Below are 21,437 nucleotides of genomic sequence, written 5' to 3'. Positions count from 1 at the left end.
CCAAAGTAATTTCCATAAAAGTACCCCCTGCGACGGAATCTAAAAGATTATGAGAAACAAAATTCAATCCTGCATAATTTTTTTGTATGATCATCCAAATATTTTATACATGAGTTGGGCAATTCCTGAGCATAAGTTTCATCCTTTCCCAAGATTGTGCAACATGCTCATGTTCAAGTTGCTTGAAATTCATGATCTAGGTTCTAAGGGAAATAATTTTTGCAGGCGGAAAATACTTAGTAATAAAAGCATCCTTGCACTTGTTCCAATAATTGAAACTATTGCGAGGCAAAGAAGAAAACCAATTTTTTGTGCAATCTTGCAAAGAAAATGGAAATAATTTCAAATTCACAACACCATTGTCCACATCTTTTTTCTTTTGCATATCGCATAATTCCACGAATGTGTTAAGATGGGACGCGTCATCCTCTTTAGGAGTACCAGCAAATTGATCTTTCATAACAAGATTCGGCAAAGCAGTATTAATATCACAAGACTCTACACTAGTGGCGGGAGGAGCAATCGGAGTGCTAATAAAATCATTATTGTTGGTATTTGAGAAATCACACAAATTGGTGTTCTCTTGAGTCATGATGACTACACAACAAGATTGCACTCAAAAATAGATCTGATGAGAAAACGACGAACGAAAAAGAGGGCGAATAAAACGGCTTTTTTGTGAAGTGGGCGAGAGGAAAACGAGATGCAAATGGCAAATAATGTAAATTGTGAGGAGATGGGATTTGTGATTAGAAACCTGGTTGATGTTGAAGATCCTCCCCGGCAATGGCGCTAGAAATTCCTTTTGATGTCTGCTAGAACTACGTCGCTATTTCCCGAAAAAGGAAGGAATGATGTAGTATAACGACAGTAGGTATTTCCCTCGGTGATGAGACCAAGGTTATCGAACCAGTAGGTGAACCTCCTAACACCACGAAAATAGCCCCTGCACACAAATAACAAATACTTGCAACCTAACGTGTAAAAGGGATTGTCAATCCCTTTCGGGTACGGCGCCTCAAGTAGGCAAGATAACGTGAAATAATTGTGGTAGATAGAATAAATAGATCGCGGAATAAATAAATTGCAGTAAGGTATTTTTGTATTTTTGGTTTAACAGATCTGAAAATAAAAGCAAAGGAAAATAGATCGCGAAGGTAAATATGATGAAAAGAGACCTAGGGGGCGTAGGTCTCACTAGCCTTCTCTCGAGAAAATAGCAACAGTGGGAAAACAATTACTATTGGGCAATTGATAGAACTTCAAATAATCATGACAATATCCAGGCAGTGATCATTATATAGGCATCATGTCCAAGATTAGTAGACCGACTCCTGCCTGCATCTACTACTATTACTCCACACATCGACCTCTATCCAGCATGCATCTAGTGTATTAAGTTCATGGAAAAAGGGAGTAATACAATAAGAACGATGACATGATGTAGACAAGATCTATTTATGTAGAAATAGACCCCATCTTGTTATCCTTAATAGAAACGATACATACTCGTCGTTTCCCTTCTGTCACTGGGATCAAGCACCGTAAGATCGAACCCATCACAAAGCACCTCTTCCCATTGCAAGATAAATAGATCAAGTTGGCCAAACAAAACCCAAATATCAGAGAAGAAATACCAGGATATAATCACTCATGCATATAAGAGATCAAACAAGACTCAAGTAACTTTCATGGATAAAAACATAGATCTGATCATAAACTCAAAGTTCATCGGATCCCAACAAACACACCACAAAAAGTCTTACATCATATGGATCTCCAAGAGACCATTATATTGATAATCAAGAGAGAGAGAGAGAGAGAGGAAGCCATCTAGATACTAACTACGGACCCGTAGGTCTGCAAAGAACTACTCATGCATCATCAGAGAGGCACCAATGGACATGATGAACCCCTCTATGATGGTGTCTAGATTGGATCTGGTGTTTCTAGACTCTGTGGCAGCTGGAATTGATTTCCGTCGACTCCCCTAGGATTTCTGGAATATTGGGGTATTTATAAAGCAAAGAGGCGGTGTGGCAAGACAACGAGGAGGGAACAACCCACCGGGGCGCGCTTGGGACCCCAGGCATGCCCTAGTGGGTTGTGCTCCCCTCAGAGCTCCCCTGAGTTGCGTTCTTGGCCCAGTGGATGTCTTCTGGCCCAAAAAATCCAAAAAAAGTTTCACAGCGGTTGGACTCCGTTTGGTATTGATTTCCTGCGATGTAAAAAACATGCAAAACACAGCAACTGACACTGGGAACTATGTCAATAGGTTAGTACCAAAAAATGATATAAAATGACTGTAAAACATCCAAGAATGATAATATAACAACATGGAAGAATCAAAAATTATAGATACGTTGGAGACGTATCAACGTCTCTGATGGTTTTGGATTATATAGGCCAAAAATTAGGGTTAAGAGACCTCCGAGGGGGCCACAAGCCTAGGGGGCACGCCCCTACGGCTTGTCGTCGCCTCGTGGGTCTTATGACTTCATCTCCAAGTCTCGTTTCTGGTCCAAGAAAAATCATCGCAAAAGTTTTATTCCGTTTGGACCCCATTTGATATTCCCTTTCTATAAAACTCAAAAACAAGGACTCCGTTTGGTGTTGTCTTCCCCAATTCTCCGTATTATCCCCTGAGAGAGAGTATCATGCCCATATAATATTGACCGTCATACGTGCGAGGGGCTTCCTCCTAGCTCTGCCTGAAGAAACTTAGTGGTAGGGAAATACTTCGCCATCAATATTCTGGCACTTAGCATTGTAGGATCAGTCAGTATGCGCCATGCTTGTTTCGCTAGCAAGGCCAAGTTGAACAACTCTATATCATGGAATCCTAAACGTACGCAATGTTTCGGCCTCGTCATCATGCTCCCCGAAACCCAACTAGCTTTCCTCTTGCCTTCCTTACTCCCCCACCAAAACTTTCATATCAAAGAATTTAGATGTTCACATAAGCCTCGGGGGAGTTTAAAACAAGACATGGAGTATACTGGCAGTGTTTGGGCCACTGATTTGATGAGTACTTCCTTTCCCCCAACAAAAAGAATTTTGTCTAGCCATCCCTTAACTTAATTCTAGACTATATCCTTCGAGAATTTGAAAGCTCTGTTTTTGCTGTTACCAACATCAGAGGGTATGCCCAAATATCTTTCTAACAAAGACTCATTAGTGACTTCCAAAGCCTGCATTACACTTGTCCAGAGCACATTGGGACAACCCTTACTAAAAAAACTAACGATTTTGAGAGGTTGATCCTTTGGCCCGAGGCATTATAGTAGCGATCTAAAATAGAAGACAACTCATTTGCTCCATCAACACTAGCTCCTACAAACAGCAGGCTATCATCCGCAAAAAGTAAGTGGCTTACCGGTGGAGCCGGCGGAGCCACTCGAATACCAATGAGGTGTGCTGATTCATTAGATTTCAAAAGGCATGAAAGGCCCTCCGCTGTAAGTAAAAATAGGTACAGAGAAATTGCGTCTCCCTGACGGATCCCCCTAGAAGGTGAAAATTGTTCGAGCTTGCTACCATTAAAGAGCACTGAAAATTTAACCAAAATCACCATCCTCATGATTAATGAGACCCAACCGGGCTCAAAACCAAGCTTGAGCATGATCGCTTCCAAGTATTCCCACTCGACCCTATCAGAGGCCTTCATCATGCCAAGCGCGCAAAATCTGTTCCTTTGTGGCTTGTTCCTTTTCATAAAATGCAAGCACTCATGGGCCGTGATAATATTATTAGTGATCATCCTCCCTGGTACAAATGCCGATTGTTCCTCTGAAATAATCTCAGGCAAAATCTGTTTTAATCTATTTGAGATTACCTTCGAAGCTATTTTGTACAACACATTACAAAGACTTATCGGTCTAAATTGGGTTAATTGGGTAGGATCCCTAACCTTGGGAATAAGAACAAGTGTTGTTTCATTGATTACCTTTGGGCTTTCCTCTCCCCGATCCGCAGCACCACCTCTGTGACCTCAGGGCCGCACAAATCCCAGTGATGTTGGAAGAATGTGTTGGGTATCCGTCGGGGCCCGGCGCTTTTGTCGGATACATTTGGAACAGTGCAGTTTTCACCTCCTTTGCCTTATATGGAGACATTAGCATAGTGTTCATCTGGGGAGTCACCTAGTTGGGAACCGAGTCCAGCACTACTCCCATAACCAATGTGCCTCCTGAAAGAAAAAATTCCTGATAAAAGGAATTAGCAAGGGAAGCCATCTCGGCCGGGTATTGTGTTAGAGAGCCGTCATTTTGCTATAGAGATCAGATTGTGTTCTGGCGTCGATGCATGCTCACACGTCGTTGAAACAACTTGGTGTTCTTGTCACCATCTGTAAGCCAATCCACTCTAGATCTCTGTCACAACAAGTTTTCTTCCATGTGATACAGCTCAGTTAGTGATCTGAAATTTTTAGCTCTGCATGCGATGGGTCGACTCTTCTGGGATCGTTTTGCAAATTTGCCAGCTCTCTCTTCATTTTTTTAATCCGCCGGGAGACTTGTCCGATAGGCACTCTACTCGGCTAGGTAAGGGAAATAGAAACGCCCTAGGATTGAAATTCCCTCTATATGCGTTATTACCAAAATTGTTCATACCAACAAAATTCACACCCATAGATTCATTATTATTTCCAATCAAAGAAGACAAAGGAATATCATTAGGATCAATAGGTGCACTATTACTAGCAAACAATAATATTAATTCATCCATCTTTCCACTCAAAGTATTTATTTCTTCAATTGCATGCACTTTTTACTAGTGGAAGATCTTTTGGTATGCCATTGAGAGTAATTTGCCATTATATTATCAAGGAGTTTAGTAGCTTCTCCTAATGTGATTTCCATAAAAGTACCACCCGCAGCGGAATCCAAAAGATTTCTAGATGCAAAATTTAATCCCGCGTATTTTTTTTATATAATCATCCATAAACTCAAACCATGCGTAGGGAAATTCTTATCATCAATTTCATCCTCTCCCAAGATTGTGCAACATGCTCATGATCAAGTTGCTTAAAATTCATTATATCGTTCCTAAGGGAGATGATCTTAGCGGGCGGAAAGTACTTGGAAATAAAAGCAACTTTACACTTATTCCATGAATCAATATGTCGGTGTACATTAGTAGGGGCTCTGCTTTTGACCCTTTACTTGTGCACGGGTAGTCAGAGCCACCCGCCACAGCCACGCATAACAGGGCAGGAAAGGGAAGCCGAAGAGAAGCCAAAGGCACAAGACAAACAAGGCAACATCAAGGACCAAGGCCACAAAGTACAGATGGGCGAAGCAGGTTTCCCCGGCAAGACCCTTGCCGAGGGCAGCCCCGGCAAGCCCCTTGCCGGGGCGGCTCACCCACACCAGTGGAGCGGGCCACCCTCGAGCCACGGTCTCCAATAGCTATGTTGGACCAGGGCTCGGGAGGCACCTCCATGGCGGCATGCAGATCTTTGTGAAGACATAGAATGCTCAAGATCAAATGAGGATTGGAAAGCAACAATACTCACCAAGATCCTTACCAAAGGAGTCCATGTCTTGCCGGGACGCCAGCACACCACGGCAGGACCCTTGCCGGGCCACCCGGCAAGACCCTTGTCGGGCCACCCGACAAGACCCTTGACAGAGGCGACAGCAGGGCCACTGCCAGGCCCAAACCAATCAACTCCCCGCCGCCGTTCGCATACAGCTTCCAGTCCAACCAGCTGGGCAGGCACCTGCGTGGCAACATGCAGCTTCCAGGCCAACTCAGCACGCACCTGCATGGCGGCATGCAGACCTTCATGGAGGCTCCACCTCCGCGCCACCTCAGATGCTTGCCTACCTACATGGCACCAGATGCATCACTGGCCAGGGCGCGTGTCGAGGCGAGGAGGAGCGGCGACGGACGGGACGGGACTCGCTCCCGTCCCCGATAAAGTGAACGGGCACCTAAGCCTCGCATTAAATGCGCTTTGACCTGTAATACCAGCGATAAGCTCACAGCATTGTAGCACTTTCCACCTCCTGTGTGCCACTGTGGCAGCCCCTTTCGCTTATAAAAGGAGGCCCATGGCGCACTGGAGAAGGATTCGGCTCTTTAGAACCTAGCACCACCCGGAGCTAGTTCAAGACTCAAGAACACTAAATACATCCACCAAAGCAGGATCGTAGGGTTTTATGCACCATTGCGGCCCGAACCTGGGTAAAATCCCCTTTGTGCTATCTGTTAGTCCCGCTCTTCTCACGATCCCGCGCCCCGCAACCGTAGTAGGGATTCCAGTGATCCCATAGGTCTCGTTTCCCACTGACATCTTTGGCGCGCTAGGAAGGGGGCGTGCAAATGTGAGAATCTGGTCTAGCAGTTGACCTAGTTATTCTTCATCGCCATGGCTCCTAAGAAGAAAACGACCACGGTGATCGGTTTGTCCGGGACCGGATTGCCAGTACCGGTGCGGACCAGTAGGGGGCCAGTCGCGGAGAGAACCCGTGGTGCGGCCCGCGAATATCCGCATCAACCTGGCGGTCCAGGCCCGGTGAGTGGCGTCGTTCGCGCGCCAGGCGACGAGCCACCAGTCGCGGGCTCTAGAGACGGAGTCAGGGCCCCCGCAGGTGGCGCGGGGTCCTCCAGGGGCGCCGCCATCCCGCCCGACGGCGGCACAGCGACCTCCAAGACGCCAACGCCGGCGCCCATGGAGCGCTCTTCTCAGGTTGTGCGTGATGAGCAGTGTCACCCTGCCGGTGACCCTGTGCGCCGCCCTAGGAAGAGTCCCGTGCGCCCATCACATGATGAGGAGGGCCAGCACACGCGTCGAGGTGTTGACGGAGGTGCCGAACGGCCGCGGGCCTGTGACGCAGCTCCTTCTAACGTGGTTAGAAGTCGAGGCGCATCGCGGTCCACCCAAATTTCGCCGCCACCCACGTGAGTGGAAGCCCTAGCACGCGCGCAGCTGCTACTCGATTTTCCTCCCGCCGCGGAGAAGCTCGACGAATGGAGGGCCACCGTCTGGAGCCTCGTCGGCATCGCCAACAACGATGAGTTGCGGCCGGCGGGACCCGTAGGCCGTCGCTCCGTCGAGCCACCGCATGCCAGCGGAGGACGTGCTAGAGGTGATGCGGCCACGGTGCACTCCCCTCCTCCATCTCGGCCACCCAGGGCGTTGGTCCGTCACGACGACGCTCGTGATGATATCTCCATCGCGTCGTCCGACCCGCGAACCAACCGCGACCAGCGCCAAACTCTTCGAGAGCGGGCTCACGAGGACGCTCGAACCACCATCGACCGTCACGTGATGTGCGCCACCAGTTGGACAGGCGGACAGGGCCCGTTACAGACCACCCAGCACCAGGAGGCTACGGTGGCCTACCCTACGAGGTGGGTTGTCCGGCTTTCACTCGTGAGCTATGGCAGTTCCAGTGGCCCTCCCACCGTATGTTCAAGCCTGACGTCGGCGAGAAGTACAACGGCAAGACTCACCCGTCAGAGTCCTCAGCATCTACACCATCATGATGCAGGCTGCTGGGGCCCGCGATGATAAGGTGCTTGCCAACTACTTCCCGTTGGCACTCAAGCCTAATGTTATGTCATGGTTGATGCACTTGCCGATGGATTCCATCTCTTCTTGGGTGGATCTGTGCCATGAGTTTGTTGGCGCCTTTACCGGAGGTCACCAAGCTCATGGCCAGGCGAGTGATTTACACATCATCCCCCAGAAGGAAGGAGAAAATTTGCGCAAGTACATCCCAAGGTTCAGCCGGGTGCAGTACAACATCCCCGATGTTCATCTCGCCGCCGTGATCAGTGCATTCCACCAGAATGTGCGCAACCGCAAGATGCGCGAAGAGCTGGCGATGAACAAGGTCAAGGATGTGGCTGAGCTTTATATCCTGGCCGATCGATGCGCTCGCACCGAAGAGGGAAGGAAGTACCCCGGCGAAGATGCCGGTGCGGAAACCGACTCCACTGGCGACACTGCCACCCCAGCGAAGAAGGGCCGGCACCGTAACAGGAAGTGCAAGGGCAAGGTTGTGCTTGCCATTGAGGGATCCGATGACATCGGCACCACCAAGAAGACCAAGGCGAGCAACCCCGGCAAGGAGGTTGCCGGGTGTGTCGCTTGCCGGGCCTTGGCGGATGCCGACAAGCTAGGAGGCTCCGGCAAGTAGTATTGCAAGATCCACCGCACCAACGGCCATGACCTCCAAAACTGCCAGCAGTTAGAGCTGCTCGCTGAGAAGCAGAAAGCCGAGTATGAGTGGCGGGACAAGGAGAAAGGCCAAGATGGTGTCGAGGGGTCCGGCAAGAAACGTGGCAGCCAAGGAGGCCACCGCAGCAAGGATAATCAGCAGGAAAGGCCCGCTCGGGGCCGCGACAAGAAGCAGGAAGATGATGATCATGACGAGCACGACGAGTCCGGCGACCACGAGTTTCAAAAGGCCATAGAGGCCATGTGTGTCGATGGTGGCACCTCGCTGCATACGTCCCACCGCCATCTCAAGCAGTGGGCGCGTGAGATCACGGCGGTGGAGCCATCGTTCAACGCACGGAGGCCGCTGAAATGGTCCAGCACGCCCATCATCTTTGACACCGAGGACCACCCTGACCGCACTACTGCTGTTGGTTATTTTCCATTGTTGGTTTCACCAACAATCCGCAACCTCAAGGTGACGAAGATGTTGGTTGATGGTGGGGCCGGCCTGAACTTGATCTCGCCTGTTGTGGTCAAAAGGCTGCAGATCCCTGATGGAGACCTCGAGGAGATGGGCACATTCCAAGGGGTTAACCCGGGGAGGAGCCAGCCAAAGGGAAAGGTCATGCTGCCCGTAACCTTCGGGGGTGAGCTGAACCATAGGATGGAGAGGATTGTTTTTGATGTAGCCGAGATCCCCTTGCCTTACAACGGGATCCTCGGCCGCCCGACGCTAGCCAAGTTCATGGCGGCTTCACACTACGCCTACAACATGTTGAAGATGCCAGGGCCGATGAACATCATCACCGTCCCCTCCGACAAGAAAGATGCATTGATTTGCGCCGACCAACTCTACCGGGAAGCAGTTGCAGCAGCTGCTGCTAAGGCACCTGCTCCTGCCGACGGAGCCCCGAGAAGGAAGAAGACCGGCAAGACCCCTCCCACCCACTTCGGTGAGCACACCTCTTCGGGGTGTTGCGCTCCTGTTGAGGACGTGCCAGAGAGCTCCACCGGCAAGAGCAAGAAGGCCAGAGCTGCACCACCAGAGACCAAGAAGGTGCCCGTCAAGGAGGACGGCATGGGGGGAGCTTTTACCATAAGCTCCACCCTCAACAGCAAATAGGAAAGGGAGCTCGTCACTTTCCTGCGGGCGAATGTCGATGTGTTTGCGTGGCAAGCTTCCGACATCCCCGGCGTTCCCAGGAAAGTGATTGAGCACCATCTTGCCGTCTGTCCTCATGCGCGGCCCGTCAAGCAGAAGGTCAGGAAGCAAGCTCTGGAGAGGCAAGAGTTCATCATGGAGGAAATCAGGAAGCTAGAGGCGGCAGGCTTGGTAAGGGGAGTATTCCATCCGACGTGGTTGGCCAATCCGGTAGTAGTGCGCAAGGCAAATGGTAAGTGGAGGTTGTGTATTGACTACACAGACATCAATAAGGCTTGTCCAAAGGATCCCTTCCCGTTGCCGCGCATCGACCAGATTGATGACTCCACGGCTGGGTGTGACCTGTTATCATTCCTCGACACCTACTCAGGGTACCACCAGATCTTCATGATGAAGGAGGACGAGGAAAAGGCGTCATTCATCACCCCATCTGGTACGTACTACTTTTTACGGATGCCTTTCGGGTTGAAGAGTGTTGGCTCAACCTTTGCAAGAGCAGTCCAAATTGGTTTTGAACCCCAGCTATATAGAAATATGGAAGCTTATATGGACGATATAGTGGTCAAAACCAAGGACAAAGCAACACTTGTGCAAGCTCTGGAGGAAACATTTGGGAACCTGCACAGGATCAACCTCAAATTGAACCCTGAGAAGTGTGTCTTCGGTGTCTCGTCCGGCAAGCTTCTCGGGTTCTTTGTGTCGCAACACGAGATTGAAGCAAACCTAGATAAGATCAAGGCCATTAAGCAGATTGAGGCACCCAAACGGATCAAGAACGTGTGTAGGCTCACTCGCTGCATTGCCTCCATGAGTCGATTCATCTCCAAGTCCGCGGAGTGTGCCCTTCCTTTTCTCAAGATCTTGAAGAAAGCGGGCCCAGTGGAGTGGACCCCAGAGGCCGAGGCGGCGTTACAAGACTTGAAGAAGTACCTCTCCTCTGCCCAAGTGCTGGTTACGCCCAAACCACAAGAACCGTTGCTGCTATATCTAGCAGCAACAAACCAAGTGGTTAGCGCCGCATTGGTGGTGTAGAGAGTGGTCGACGAGGAGACAGCAGCAGCGGCAAAGTCAACAGTTGGCGGGCCAGAACCTTCCCTGGCAGGGCTCGGTCCCGGCAAGACTGAGCCCCCGGCAAGGCTCGGTACCGGCAAGACTGACACCAGTACGGCAGGACCCGCGTGGTCGGGTGAAGTGGTGCAAAGGAAGAAGATGGTGCAGCACCCAGTTTACTTCGTCAGCTCCCTCTTGCAGGGAGCTAGGTCGAGATATTCAGGTGTGCAAAAATTGCTCTTCGGCCTCCTTATGGCCTCGAGGAAGCTGCGCCACTACTTCCAAGCACACGAGATCACCGTGGTTACCCGCCTTCCGTTGCAACGGATACTGCATAAGCCAGATGCAACAGGAAGGATCATGGAATGGGCCCTGGAGCTGTCAAGTTTCGGCTTGAAGTTTGAAAGTACCTCGACGATTCAGAGCAGAGTCTTGGCAGAGTTTGTTGCAGAATGGACCTCGACGCCTGACGAAGAGGTACAGGAGACCACTCTCCCCGACGAGGAAACGAGTGGCAACTGGATCATATACTTTGATGGGGCTTTTTTGCTACAAGGCGTCAATGCTGGTGTGCTACTTGTCGCACCCACCGAAGAGCACCTCAAGTACGTCATCCAAATGCACTTTCCCCGGGAGATGTCAACCAACAACACTGCTGAGTACGAGGGTTTGCTTGCCGGTCTCAGGATCGCGGCGGACCTCGGAGTCAAAAAGCTCATCGTCAGGGGCGACTCACAACTCGTCGTCACACAGGTCAACAAATATTATCAAAGCCCGTTGATGGAAGCCTACGTGGATGAAGTGAGGAAGCTGGAGGAGCGCTTTGATGGTATACGAGCAGAACACGTCCCTCGGGCGGAGAACGACATTGCCGACTACTTGTCAAAGCGCGCTACCCTCAAGCTACCTGTGGAACCAGGTAGTTTCATGCTTCAGTTAACTCAACCGTTCGTTGAGCCGTCAACCGGGAAGAATAAGCGAAGGAAAAGCTAGGCTCCGGCAAGTACTTCCCCATCGAGCTCCCTGGAACCGCCGATGAAGATGTTGCCGTGGATGCCGATCCTGCCGCAGGATAACCGACTCCGGCTGGACCGGAGGTCATGGCCATAGAGACAGCCGTTCCCATGGCAGAAGAGATGCCTTTAGTCCTTGTCGTTGAGCCACAGGCTCCAGCATGGGCGCAGCACACCGTCCGATTCCTCCAAATGGGAGAGATTCCTGAGGAGCAAGAACAGGCAAAGAAAGTAGCCCACCGGTCCGCTCTCTACCAATTCATTGATAACATTTTGTACAGAAAGAGACCGAATGGGGTGAAATTGAAGTGCATCTCCCGGGAGGAAGGACTAGAGCTGTTGGCAGAGATACATGGAGGCATATGTGGCCCCACATAGGGTCAAGTGCCCTTGCCGGCAAGGCATTCTGGCAAGGCTTCTTCTGGCCCACCGCCCTCCAGGATGCGATGGCACTAGTAACCAAGTGTGAAGCATGCCACTTCCATTCAAAGAAGGTTCATCAACCAGCCCAAGCCCTTCAAACCATCCCTCTCTCCTGGCCCTTCTCGATCTGGGGGCTCAACATATTGGGCCCCTTCCCCCGCACTGTCGGGGGCTTTGAGTACTTGTACGTTCAATAGGCAAGTTCACTAAGTGGCCAGAGGTGGAAGCAGTGAGGAAGGTGACGGCGCAGTCAGCCATCAAGTTCTTCAAGGGACTAGTGTGCCGTTTTGGGGTGCCCAACAGGATCATCACCGACAATGGCACACAGTTCACAAGCCACGCCTTCATGCAATACATTGAGGATCTCGGCAACAGGGTCTATTTTTCCTCTGTGGCACATCCACGGAGCAACGGCCAAGCAGAGAGAACAAATGCAGAAGTCCTGTGAGGCTTAAGAACGAAGACTTTTGATAGGCTGCGCAAAAGTGGAAGATGCTGGATTAATGAGTTGCCGGCGGTTCTTTGGTCGATCAGAACGACACCAAATCAAGCCACCGGCCAGGCACCCTTTGCCCTGGTTTATGGGGCAGAAGCAGTTCTCCCCACGGAACTCATATATGGGTCAGCTCAAGTGCTCTCTTATGATGAGCTTGAGCAAGAGCGATTGCAGCAAGATGACGCAACGCTCCTTGAGGAAGATCGTCTCCGTGCGGCTGTGAGAGCAGCATGCTACCAGCAAGCCTTGCGCTGCTACCATAGCCACAAGGTTCATGCCCGGAGCTTTGAGGAAGGCGACCTTGTTCTTCGGCACGTTCAGTCGGCCAAAAATTCCAACAAGTTGACGCCGAAGTGGGAAGGCCCTTATTGGGTAACACAAGTCACCAGGCCCGGTGCAGTCCGTCTGGAGACCGAAGATGCTGTTCCAGTGAGCAACTCCTGGAACATCGAGCATCTTCGCAAGTTTTACCATATGGCGCAGCTACCGAACCTCTCGGCTAGCCACCCTTTTGTACGAGCCTTGCCAGCAAGGCATGTAACCCTTTGTACAAAGCCAGGCGCAGACCCTGAGCACTAATAAACGAAGCGCTGGCGCCCTAAGTTATAGTATGCATGCTAGGTCGAGTCTTCTCATCGGTTAGGGTTGATAGTGCTTGGCAGCGGCTAACACCTAGCTCAGAGGTCAAGTATGCATCTCTCTGTTTCTTCCCTGTCCTTTTTGGTTCACAGGACATGTAAGTATTTCTGTTGGGCTGTTTGGAAGAAAGGGACGGACCGGTGCCCCGACCCCGGCAAGCCAAGGTTGCCGGGGGCTGCAAATACAAAGGCCCGTTCACGGCAAGCCAAGGCTTCCGGGGGCTGCAGGTCCAGATAAGTTTTTTTATCCTCTATCATGCATTTCGTTATGAACTGGGGTATGTGAAACCGCGTTTTATATCCAAGCTACCATGCTCCCCTCTTTCCGAACCCAAGGATTATCTCCTGGGTCTGAAGTTGGTCGTAGATGCGGCAGCAAAAGGATGGAACATGGAGCCCAAACTCATCTCATCCCTGCCTCCGCCAAGATGAGAAAGGTCGAGCGAGATGGGGGAACGACGAGGCCTGTTGCTGGGCGAAAAACGTTTACCTTAGATAGTAACAAGGGTTCATTCCTTGTCGTGGGTTTCTCCCGTGAACAAAAAACCCGGCAACATCCCTTTTTTCATTAAAAAACATCCCGTGCAGGTACATTTCGTACGAAATGAAAAACATGAGCAAGGATATTACAAGTTCTAAAGTTAACAAAGGCCCGAAGGCTTACAAGACTAAAAAGAGGTAAGGTGCCCATAATCCCTTTCTTGTCCCTCTCCTCAGGAAATGGAACAAGGAAGCAGAAGGGCAAAAGGGGCGCCTAGGCAAGCTACGGGTGGTAGAAGACACCAAGGGAACATCTCGGTGGCCGTCCAAGGGCTGGATGGTGATGGCACCGCCGGAGGAAGAGCTGGAAGACGAGGCGGCACGACTATCAATACGCTACGAAGGCGACGGTGCCCGCGTACTCTGACTTGACGACCTTGCTGCCCGCCCTCTTCCTCTTACACAGCCTCCCCACACCAGCCGCCTAAGGAGGCGGCCCCGAGAAGTTCAAGGAGCCGGCGACACGGATGATGGGGTTGCCGGTGCCGCCCGGAGCGGCGCCCGACACCTAGTCGGACCCGTCATCCTACCGCCCGCCACCCTCGTCATCGCTGCCGCTGTCCTCCTCGTCACCTTCGCTCGAGGAGGAATCTTCATCGTCGGAGGAGCTCTCCACGCAGCACCTTACGTGAGTCCCGTAGTGCCTGAAGATCTTGACAGAGAGGAGGCCACTCTCCATTAATTTGAAATGGAGAGTGAGCCCCTCCGTCAAGCTATGGACGTGGGCAAAGGTCTTCCACCCTCTACATGACGTGAGGGGCGGGGAACCCGATGTCGGCCCATATCTCGATGTTCCCACAACCCCTCATATGCAGCCGCAACGCCTAAGGTGGATCCAGCTCCATCTCCCGCGCAAACGGAGTCGGGAGGCGGTACGATGGTGCGGCGGCTAGCACAGCCTGATGAAAAACTCACAAGGGTTGTCCCCGACGTGGCCCTCCATCGGAGGAGGGGCCACTAGCGGAGACGAAGCTGATCTGCCGCCCTGTCCTCCCCTCCCTCGAGCACCAAAACAGCCTCGACCTCGCCCCCTCCCCCTCCCTCTGACGGGCGGCTCCGCCGCTATGAGCTCTTGGGGAGGAGCAATGCGTTGTCGAGCCGAGACCCTCGCCACCACCGATGAAGCATCGCCACGCCCCCTCACCATGACGGGAAGAAGGAGAGAGCAAGGATGGGAAGAGGCAGATGACAGAGGATTGAGAAGCACCGTTCCTCCCGCTCCCCTCTTTATAAAGGGGCAGGGGCGAGGCTCGGCCGCCCCCTCTCGGCCAATCCTGCCCGTTAAATTGATAGCAAGCGGGGCCGTCGACCGCCCTCCCCACTCCATTAAAGGCGCGTGGGAATCGACCCGCACACACGCACGACCTCCCAAATCCCGCGCGCCTGTTATTCGCCCTGCATCGTGCATGCAGCGAACGTGGCGCAAGGGATAGGCACAGTGGGACGCGTGGAGCGACGGTTCCCAAGTGAGGGCAATAAATGAGCAGCGGCCCTGCGTATTCAAAGAGACACGCAAGCCGCCTCTTTACTGTCCACCACGGGATGACGCCAGCACTCTTCCATCATGCACGCACACGACCCCCATGTCGCGCGTTCAATGCAAGTCGTGGGGGGAAGCGCAGCGGATGGAGCAGTTACCACGGTAAAAATCCGCCCCGACTTCCCGCGCACCGTTCTGGGCCTGGCCCAACAACATGCTGCGCTTATGTATGCCCAGGCCTGGGGGCTCCTGTCCGTGTACAAAAGTAGGGGCTCTGCTTTTGACCCCTTTACTTGTGCACGGGCAGTCAGAGCCACCCGCCACAACAACGCATAACAGGGAAGGAAAGGGAAGCCGGAGAGAAGCCAAAGGCACAAGACAAACAAGGCAACATCGAGGACCAAGGCCACAAAGTGCAAATGGGCGAAGCAGGTTTCCCCGGCAAGACCCTTGCCGGGGGCAGCCTCCGCAGCACCGGCAAGCCCCTTGCCGGGGAGGCTCAACCACACTAGTGGAGCGGGCCACCCTCGAGCCACTGTCTCCAACAACTATGTTGGACCAGGGCTCGGGAGGCACCTCCATGGTGGCATTCAGATCTTTGTGAAGACATAGAATGCTCAAGATCAGATGAGGATTGGAAAGAAACAATCGTCACCAAGATCCTTACCGAAGGAGTCCACGAGACCCCCGGCAAGATCCTTGCCAGGATGCCAGCGCACCACGGCAGGACCCTTGCCGAGCCACCCGACAAGACCCTTGCCAGAGGCGACAACAGGGCCACTGTCAGGCCCACACCAATCAACTCCCCGCCGCCGTTCGCATGGAGCTTCCAGTCCAACCAGCTGGGCAGGCACCTGCGTGGCAATATGCAGCTTCCAGGCCAACTCAGCACGCACCTGCGTGGCGGCATGCAGATGTGGCACCCCGGCTCAGAGCGACCGGTTTACCTTGCATTGCCAGCCCAGAGACCTTGTGTTCTGGCAACACACAACAACTTGGTACAGAAAATCAACCGCTTTATTCATGCTAGCGGAGCACAGTTTATATTACAACAGTTAGCGAGGCCAAGCGGCACACATGGTGCGGCTGAACAATATGTACATTATTTAGTGAACATAAAGGGGGCCTCGATCATGACATCTACGCGGCAGCGGAACAACGTCGTAGCGGAACTCCATAGCACAGGGACACCGATGTGGAGACGATCTAGATTCGAACAGCACTACTTTGCAACGAGACTTTCCTGAAAACTGGCATGACACACCAGGTCAGTACATTGAATGTACTTGCAAGCTCACAACAAGCAAAAAGATAATGAAAAACAATATCATGATATTTAACCATTTAACATCAATGCAACAATATATCCAACATGCTGTGATTATACTTAACCGATACTCATCCCATGGTCTTGCTTACCGAACATGGTCATCCACAGACCACCAACGTGCAGATTTCAAAATCAAACCCGTGATCCTTACGGTGATCACAACCCGACCAACTCATGGCCCTTGATCCTTACGGCGGTCACAACCCGACCAACTCGTGTCCCGTGATCCTTACGGCGATCACAACCCGACCAAATCGTGGCCCAACTCAACACGACAGCCTTACTGCCATCCTCCTTACAAACTTAGTGTGCAAATTTATTAAGTGTTGACCCATGGTGTGCCCTACTTTCGAGCGTGTCCGTAACCGTGGACTCGGCTATCGATAGATTAATATACACTCTGCAGAGGTTAGCACACTATACCACACTATGGAACCCATGGCCTCGCACTCCCATTTGGGTGGAACAACGGCATTCCAACGAAACCATTTCATTGTCATGACACTCTCCCGGCGACTCTGACTCGGTCCCCATCGGGCTAGTCCTGGGTGGCCCTGTGTCTACCTCCGGACACCTCGACCACCATCGTGGCCACGATCCACTCTAGGACCCGGTACCAAAACTTAACTTAACAACGGGCTCACAAGGTTATGCCTGCCTACCGGGATAGGGTACAGCACGCCCATAACCTTCCCTAAATAGAGGCACCGACCAGAGGCACGACAATGAAACGCATTAAGTCCGTCCCATACTGGCAAATGTGGTTGCACTGGGAAAGACTCGTTTCAGCGGCACCATGACCCGGTCAACAACATATTCAAGTTGAGTTATTTATCAGGTTCAACTTAAAATGAACACAACCGATGTCACAATGCCATGCTATGTACCACTAAAACATGCATCACATAATCATGAAAATAACTAAGTCAACTGCACTCCCACGGAGCCATCATCAACTCAAGATGCTTCTCTGGTTAAGATCAAGACACCCTTAAACCAGAATCATTTCTAGCAATATCATCATTCATCATGCAAGAATAATAATTAAACTAATTATTAAACTCCATGACCATATCATTTATTCCTTACTCATCACTAAGTTCTTCTTAGCTTATCAACAAGTTTTACTTCAAACTTTCTGTAAATCAAGCATTTTAACATGAGAAGCCTTTTGACAGAATATAATTATCATATAAATAATTTAAATGCATGAATAATTATGAGTTGTTGTGGCTTTCTTTAGTGCTGATGACGTTCACAAAGCTCCTGGTGATCCTCAAGACAAGCTGGCTCTTCTGAAAATAAACAAACCCACAAAAAGGAAACATCAAGAAACCTTTTGAAAATTACCAAAAAATCTAGACAGCAAGGAAAAATCCCATCTTTTGGGTGCTGTTAGATTTTTGGTCAAAGAACACAATGCAAAAAGAATCAATGCATTTGGACTTATAGGTAAAAAGTTGTGGTTGTTTGAAGGTTCCTGGAATTAAATGAATTTGAAATAAATATTAAACAGACAGGGGGTGATCTCAAAGGCCTAAACAACCGGGGCGACACCACTCATACCGCTTCGCGCGCGTAATGAGTGGCTGACCAGAGGGCCCCTCGAGTCAAGCCAAAGGGAGGGGAGAGGGAAACAGGGGAAGGCGGTGCCTCGCTGGAGCACACGCCGGCCATGAGGCGTCTTGGAGTCAAACTAGAGGGGGGATCGATGGAGGAGAAGATTGCGTACCTGCCCGTACCCGTAGCGTGGCTAGAGGTGACCGGACGGCGTCAGAATCGTCCTCTCTAGTGGAGGCAGAGGGCGGAGGCTGCCGGAGACGAAGATGACGGCGGCTTGGAGCGGCTCCAGGGGCTCCAGCGGGGTGGAATGGCCTCACCGGTGAGTGGCGGAGGCCCTGGCAGGGTCGCCTTGGCTAGGGAGGGGTGGGAGCTGCGGGGACAATCAAGAGCGGATCGTTGGCGAGCTCGGCTTCATGACGGCAGCCCGTGGCCTGCCCGGTCGGGCTGCGGCTTCTAGTGGCTTGTGGAGGGTGTGAGAGTGGCTACGGGTGCTCCAAGAGGCTAGGGTTGGCGGCTTTATATAGGCGGGCGGAGAGGAGGCTCGGGCTCCACCAAAGGACACCTTTCCATGGCGCCAGGCGACAAACGGCGCCAGAGAGAGAGGGAGAAGATGACTGAGGTCACGCAGGAACTGTGCACGGGCGCGGACGAGCACAGGAGCGAGGGGGAACACGACGAGCACAGTGCGATGTGCACTATGTCGTTGGTCGGACCGTGCCCGTGCTCGCTGCGGCGAGCTCCGGCGTCAGCGAGCGCCAGGGGGAGTTAAGGTGGTTGGAGACGAGGATGGTGGCGAGGGGTGGTAGGCTTGGGCCGGCTCGGCAGCGAGCACGCGCTCAACAGAGCGTCTGGCGGCATGCAGAGCGCACGTTTGGCATGCCAGCACGCTCGGACGGACGCGGTCACCGCGTGGACCGTGACATCAGGCCACCCTAAGCACTAATCAAGATGTATTGCGTGTAGTCCTTAGTAAACTGATGTGTTACCACGGTTAGGCTAGGATCCAGGTGCAGTAGAAATAAATATGTACTACTTGTAAGTTTCTGGACAATAACTTTGGAGAGTTACTGTGGTCAAACTACTGGGAGTCAAGGGCTGAGCTTTGGGGTTTTACTTACACTTACTAAGGTAAATAGGCACAGGGGAAGCCAGCTACAATGGAGCTAGTAAAAAGGTAGTTGTTGTAGAAACTACCATTTCTTCCCAGAAGTGAGTTTATTTTCTGTAGCCAAAATATTCCAAAGAGTGGTGAAATATTTTTGCTCAGGAAGGTGCCCTAGGGTCCAAAGAATAATTGGGATTTTTCTCAAGATTTTTTGGGCAAGGAAAATTAGGGTTGCTTTGGAGCACAAAGGGCTGACTAGGGTTTTGGAGGGCAAAAATGAATATTTTTCATTTAAGAAAAATATTCCAAGTCATATTTTGGTTTGAACTAGAGGTGAAATGATGGTTTTGAGGAGGAGAGGGAACACTTGGGTGAAAATCAAGGGGTACCCAAGTGGTTAAGTCCAAATGAAATGATTCAAAACTCCAAATTCAAAACCAACTCAACTGAAAATCAAGCAAAAGAATGGAGGGCAAAAACCAGGCTGTCACAAACCTCCCCCACTTAGAATGAATCTCGTCCTCGAGATTCGGTTGCTTGGGAAAACCATTCTGGATAACATGCCCTTAGAAATTCTTCCGATTCCCAAGTTGATTCTGACTCAGTATGATGCTTCCATTAGACTTTGTAAAATTTTGTGCTTTACTGCGAGTGACTCTTTCCATTTGATCCAAAATTTTCACCGGCCTCTCTTCATAGGTTAAGTCCTTTGCCAGCTCTATCTCGGTCAAATCAGTATTTTTCTCGGGCGGGGATATGCACCGTCGCAATTGTGAAACGTGGAACACGTTATGCACGTCTGATAGTTCAGGGGGCAACTCCAACTAATATGCCACACCACCTACTCGTGTCATAACGGGAAATGGACCAATAAATCTAGGTGCCAACTTTCCACGGGTTTGAAACCTCTTGATACCTTTCATAGGCGTGACTCAAAGATAGACATGTTCTCCGGGTTCAAAGCTGATCTGTCGGTGTTTTGCATCGTAATAACTTTTCTGGCGTGATTTGGCCAATTGCAATCTGTCTTGGATCTCTTTGACTTGTTTCTCGGCTTCCAGCATGAGATCCGTTCCGAAAATTCTGCTATCACCGGTTTGAGACCAATTTAATGGAGTGCGGCACTTCCGGCCATACAGAGCTTCATATGGTGACATCTTTAAACTGGTCTGGAAGCTATTGTTATACGAGAACTCGGCGTATGGCAAGCAATCTTCCCATTTTGGGCCTTGGGACAAAACACAGGCTCGGAGCATATCTTCGAGTATTTGATTTACCCGTTCGGTCTGTCCATCCGTCTGAGGATGAGAAGCGGTACTCAATTTCAATTCCGTTCTGAGGGCTTGATGGAGACGGGACCAAAAAGTGGAGGTGAACAATGAACCTCAGTCGGAAGAGATGGTCCGGGGAACTCCATGCAGACTGACTATTCTGGATACGTACAGCCGTGCAAGCTCATCTGCTCGTTATGAGGTTCTGATAGGGAGGAAGTGGGCTACCTTGGTCAATGTATCCACTATAATCCAAATCACATTATTGCCCCGTCGGGTCTTAGGTAGTCCCGTGATGAAGTCCATACACACATCTTCCCATTTCCATTGTGACATGGGCAGCGGTTGGCGAAGTCCGGCTGGCTTCTGATGTTCTGCCTTTACCTTATTGCATATGTCACAATAGGCCACAAAATAAGAAATATCTTTCTTCATTACATCCCACCAGAATATTTGTCAAAGGTCTTCGTACATTTTTGTACCCCCAGGGTGAATAGAATACGAGGATTCGTGGGCTTCTGACAGGATTTTCTACTTCAAAGTTGCTTGATTAGGCACACAAATCCTTCCCCTGAACCAGAGGGTACCGCGCTGATCCTTCGAGAAATCGGAAAGCTTGGTTTGCTTCTGCAGATCGGCATCACCGGGCTGGGCTTTGCGGATCTCTTCCTCAAGAGTAGGGGTGATTTTCACAATATTGGCGAGGCCAGCCTCAACTATGACCAGGTTTAGCTGAGCAATCTCTTCTTTAAGTTCGGGAGGCAAAGATTCCAATATGAAATTTAAACTGATGGGTTTTCGACTGAGTGCATCTGCAACCACGTTGGCCTTGCCCGGATGGTAATTTATTCCAAGGTGATAATCCTTGACCAACTCAAGCCATCTTCGTTGATGGAGATTTAAATCCGGCTGAGTAAATATATATTTGAGTCTTTTATGATCGGTAAAAATTTGGCACCTTTTTCCGATGAGGTAGTGTCTCCAAATTTTTAAGGCATGAACTATCGCGGCCATTTCCAAATCATGAGTGGGGTAATTCCCTTCGTGGGGTCGTAGCTACCGTGAGGCATAGGCTACTACCTTGCCATCTTGCATAAGTACGCATCCGAGACCCTGCCTAGAAGTGTCGCAGTACACATCAAAGATGCGGTAGATATCTGGAAGTGTTAATACTGGTGCAGTTGTCAAGT

Source organism: Triticum aestivum, chromosome 7B (genome assembly GCF_018294505.1).
Source record: "Triticum aestivum cultivar Chinese Spring chromosome 7B, IWGSC CS RefSeq v2.1, whole genome shotgun sequence".
Classification (NCBI taxonomy): Eukaryota; Viridiplantae; Streptophyta; class Magnoliopsida; order Poales; family Poaceae; genus Triticum; species Triticum aestivum.
Note: the sequence above shows the minus strand (reverse complement) of the source record.